Raw genomic sequence first — 5,920 nt, 5'->3', positions numbered from 1 at the left:
AAAAAGCGTGACGAACTGCAAGCTTTGAATGCTTATATCTTCTAAATGCAAATTTTGTCACTGTTTTGGAGCACACGGCCTTATAGACAACCTTAAGACTAGCATATTGATACTAACACCCAAAAAACTTTAATTTTGATTTCATGGGGACTTTAACTTTTATAAAGAATATCTCTTTGGATTTGAGACTTTAGTCTTTGCAACTTTACAGATCTTCTTTATGCACCAAGAGCTTGTAACACTCCAAAGAGAAAGGAACAATTTAAATCGCGTCATATGACCCCTTTAATTAAGGCAACTCACATGATACTAAAGCAATGCATTAAAAATTCAATATTAAAATAATCAATAAAAAATAAGAATTCAATAAAATATAATCATATGTGATGTGTCACATGTACAGGGACTTCTGAGAATGTCCTTTTAATGTTTTTCACCCTAAAAGGGTAATATAGGCATAGTTTTTTTTTACTAAAACGCAGTATTTTAAAGTAAAATAACACAAGAGAAAGAAAAATGACGTTTTCACTGTATATGGTAAGGTATTTTATTGTAGCTACTGTACAGTTAACAGATGAACACGTTTTTACTGTAGCATTTTTTGTCTTGCTAGTTTTATAGTCTTTTGATATTTTACAATCTGTAAAAATTACACAAAAAAATAATAATAAAGTGTAGAAAGCCTATATAAAGCAGCTGCATAAACTTTTTAAGAACAATCTGATCTAACACTTTAGTTCTGTGTGTTGTTTTTTTAACTACAAATATGCCTCAGCACTCTTTGTGCTTGGCTGACGCAATGCAAGAAAGACCTGCTCGATCTTGTCTCTTACTTGGTCCATCTTGTCTTAAAGTATGCCTATGGCAGAAAAAAAAACATATAGGACAAATGATGCAGTGTATAATTTATAGGATCTAATTGCAGAGAGTTTTGATGGCAACCTGTGTGTGCAAGCTACAAGACAGCAAACATCAGATCCATGTCACGCTTTTAGATCTTTTCGTTTGTTTGTTTTTGTTTAAATGCAAAAAAAAAAAAGGAAAGAAAGTGTAAAATCATATTTCAAGATTTCATTATGCTTTTCCCCCAGTTACTTCATAATGGATAGTGGCCCTTTTTCTAAATTTTTACTCTAAATTTATGACTTCAGAAAATATTTTTTTGAATACATTACTTTTTTGTGTGATTTGTGCTGTGCTATTAGCACAGGTTGGCAATACAGGGCTTTTACATTTGTCTTACCTAACATACATTAAACAACTAATAACTTATAAAAAAGTGAGTATTATTAACTCTTGAATGTTATTAAAACAGCTTCTTCCAAATGTTTGCAATGACCAAGCCAGAAGATATTTGTCACTGCACTCACTTTAATACAGCTATTGCTCAATGAGTGAAGCAACAAGGTCACAAGCTCTTCTCTTCAGCATAGCAGAAAATCTTTTAAATGTCAAACATAACTGAACATTAAACATTAACAGGCATTTCCCTTTACTCAAAAACACAAAATAACACTTAATTTACTCTCATGATACTGCTAAATTCCGCTGCCCAATTTCACTTAAAGCAAAATTGGAAGTCCCAAATCAAAAGTAAATTTAAGTAGAGATAAAATGTTCAGCAACTGTGTTGCTTTAACTTCTTGTAATGAAGTAAATTTAATAAGCAGCAAGGATCATTTTTTTACAGTGTGCGCTTATGATTAACTGCCTTAGGTTTTTCAATTTGCTGAACTCATGCAGACGCACATTTTGGCAGAGGTCCTTGCGTAATTCGTAGCACTAATGCTGATTCACAGGCTCTAAGTAACTAAACTTAATGTGCATTGGGTCCATAAACCTCAGAACAGGTCTATCCCTCTGCAGGGCAGTTGTGGCCTAATGGTTAGAGAGTCAGATTTGTAACCCAGAGGTCATGGGTTTGAGTCTTGGTACTGGTAGGGATTGTTGATGGGGGAGTGAATAACCAGCACTCTCTTCCTCCCTTAATACCACGACCCTTGAGCAATGCACCGAACCCCCAACTGCTCCCCGGATGCTGCAGCAAAAATGGCTGCCCACTGCTCTGGGTGTGTGTGTGCGTTCACTACTCACTGCTGTGTGTGTGCATTTGGATTGGTTAAATGCAGAGCACCATACTTGGCCACACGACATGTCCTTTCCTAGTAACATTTATAACCACCAGATGGCATTGTTGCCAATACTTTGAGACTGAATCTTTTCTTAGCACATTCAGTACCTGAGGTATGATTTGAAATGAATCAGCAATGTGAAACAGCAATGTTTAAATAACTGAGAATCCAAGAGACAAAATCAGTAGAACAAGACAAGGGTCATTAGTCAGTAAGTCGGTAAAACAAAAAGAAAAACCTAAAACACTAGGCGAGCACACACACACACACACACACACACGCACACACACACACACACTTGCGTTTACTTAGCTATCTAAATGGGGACATTACATAGACTTCTATTGTCTATAAAGAAAACTATTGCATTGATTGTGTTTTGATAGTGTAAGAAAAGGAAGAGATGTTGGTTACACTTTATTTTAAGGTGTCCTTGTTACAGTGTAATTATACATTTAAGTAATATTAATTAACTACATGTACTTACTACATGGTTAGGGTTAGGATTATGGTTTGGCTTAGGGTTACTTGCATGCAATTATGCATAATTGTTATTATAATAGTAAGTACATGTAACATGTGTAACAAGACACGTTAAAATAAAGTGTTACCATTTTATTTTTATTGTTTACTTTTTATAGAAAATGTGAAACTGGAACATGAATTTACACATGCCATTGGCTTTAGCATTACTGTAGCCTGCTGTATTGCTGTTTGCTATTTTAGGTATGGAAATGACATATTTTGAGTTTTGATATTTGGAATATGGTCATTGTGCTACTTTGGGCACTACTTTAACCAACAACCAATCCAATTTAAAAACAAAAGCTAAATGCTGATGCTAAATGTCAGTACCATCTTTGTATTGAATGTGCTTACTGCACAGTTACCGTCGCTAATTTCAGATGGTTACATTTATTGTTTTCAATAGCCAAAAGCCAGTTTGGCCTGTTAAATTCTGGTATCGGTATTTATCGGAATAAATCGGTATCGGAATCGGCCAGTTTACATGCAAAAAAATCAGTATCAGATTTGGCCATGAAAAATCATGATTATGCATCACTAGTTAATCTATTATGCTGAGTGGATTTAGCTCCAACACACCTGCCTGGAAGTTTCTAATTATGCTGAATATCTTGATTAGCTAGTTCAGGTGTGTGTATATATATAAGCTTAATACTTACATACAAATTACTTATATATAAAATAATACTTACAGTATATATAAACCCTCACTACTGACCGTTGGAATTTGAGTTTCAGTATTATATTACAGCATCATCAGCAATGCATTTCCACTCTTGCTGCCACAGATTGCCGTAGACAAAAAAAGATCACAGGCCCAATGAACTCAGAAATCCTCTCTGTTACACCATAAACAGGTTCATCTTGTTCTGTCTCTTTGTCTTTCAGCCTGAAACAATCTTGTTACTCACCATCTGAATAGAGACTTTCTGTATCCTCCTTAGACAAGACGAGTCTTTGCGACACGTACGACCATTAATTCTGGGTCAAAGTAATTAAATAACATTTGTCATTTTGCTATTTCAATCATTTTTAGAATAACATGTTAGATTTAATATATTAATGTATACGATGTATAATTTAGGAGGTTTTGGAATTTAAAGAAGTGGTCGCCATGGATACCATACATCGGCTGTAAATGTATAGTGGCAGATGTAATAATATCTTCTCTGCCCTGCCTGTCCATTTAAATGGGTCACAGTACTTTTGTGAACTTTGTGTTCATTTGAGTTAAAGTGCAACACACCCTAAAGAGAAAAAGAACCTCATTGGCTTTCGCATGTATCATCCTCATGCACAATTTTCCTGCAGAATTCTGACACAGAGCAAAAAGAGGACGCATGCCAATATAAAAGCGAATAAATGTCGCAAGCAATAAATCACAGTTCATTTGGTCACACTGTTTTAATTGAAAGATGCACCAAACTTTTTTGTTCATTTTACCAGCAGACTATTACTATATATTACAGGAGAAAGAGAGAAAATAAACAAACAAAAAAAGTACTTCAGACACAGCAGTCTAGCCATGGAAAGATCCATAAACGAAGTCAAAATAGAAATGCATTTTCTCCTAATGCAGGTCACTGATTTCCTAAACATTGGTCCTTTAACTAGCTATATCTGAGCATGTCATCATTATGTATCATAACACCAGCATGTCAATAGGCACCATTAGTGATGAACAGCTTACCCATATTTCATATGTAAAGTCATACTCATTATATTCTCTTTTTTATCTAGTCTCTTTCTTTATTTTTTCCTTTTATGTATTTCTTTATTTACTTCACCTTATTTATTTTCTGCACTGTATACGCATAATGCGGACAGTTGGGCCAATATAGCTTTGTTGACTCGAGAGGGAATGCATGAGCAACAGAAAGAGGACATTTCCTTTAAATTATCCATATAAATGTTGTTGTGATACTGATATACATTGTGGGGTTTACACCCAGAAATTGTTTCATTTCAAATTAATACATGATATCTTCCATGTGACCTAGCAGTTGTTAACGGCCACATGAACAATATTGTGAGAATATTTTGTTGACTCGAGAGGGAATGCATGAGCAACAGAAAGAGGACATTTCCTTTAAATTATCCATATAAATGTTGTTGTGATACTGATATACATTGTGGGGTTTACACCCATAAATTGTTTCATTTCAAATTAATACATGATATCTTCCATGTGACCTAGCAGTTATTAATGGCCACATGAACAATATTGTGAGAATATACTGAAGAGCAAAATGTATTGCCTCTTCTAATTCATATTATCTAAAGGATAGTATTATCCGTTCAAACCGAGAATGATAACGATAATAATAAATATATTAGCATCCACACAACGCACAATGTTGTTCTGTTTATTATAAGCACATGCAGTTTTGTATGGAGGATTAACCTGCAGAAATTAAAAATAAATAAATACACAAATGAATAAATAAATAAATAAATGTGTGTATAAATAAATAAATACGCAAATAAATAAATAAATGTGTGTATACATACACGTATTCTTATTTAAATACATATATAAATAATTAAACGTGTGATAAAATATAGGTTAATTAAATACACAAATAAATAAATAAATGTGTGTATAAATAAATAAATACGCAAATAAATAAATAAATGTGTGTATACATACACGTATTCTTATTTAAATACATATATAAATAATTAAACGTGTGATAAAATATAGGTTAATAACTAAAATAAATTGGTGGCCAAATGGAAAATGTTTAAGGAAATGCCAAACGTTCACGTCAAGAACGATAACTATAAAGATAACAGTAGCGCTTTATTTTTACAGTCCTGTTCCGCATGTACATATACTACTAACCCTGAACCAAACCCTAAAACGGTAGCACTTTATTGTCACAGTCCTGGTCCACATGTGCATACTATGCACTTATTATAGTAATTACAAGATCTATGTACTAACTCTGAACCTACCCCTAAACCTAACCTTAACTTGGTAGTTACCTTATATTACCCAGTACTTTCTTAGGTAAGTACACTGTAAGTGCACATACTGTAAAATAAAGAGCAACCCTAAAACTACGCTTAACCCATTTAGTTACAGAACTTAATTAGGTACTGTAAGCACATAGCAACCAAGATAACTATAACTACATTAGCATTCACACCAACGGACGGTAATGTGGTGTTTATTCTAAGCCTGTGCTGCAGATATACCATTACATGCTCAGACTCTTTAAAGGTGTATGGATTGTGATTGGCTGTCAAAAGTTTTAATT

This window comes from Sinocyclocheilus anshuiensis, unplaced genomic scaffold (genome assembly GCF_001515605.1).
Source record: "Sinocyclocheilus anshuiensis isolate Anshui unplaced genomic scaffold, SAMN03320099.WGS_v1.1 scaffold1081, whole genome shotgun sequence".
Taxonomy (NCBI): domain Eukaryota; kingdom Metazoa; phylum Chordata; class Actinopteri; order Cypriniformes; family Cyprinidae; genus Sinocyclocheilus; species Sinocyclocheilus anshuiensis.
This window is presented reverse-complemented; position numbering follows the sequence as displayed.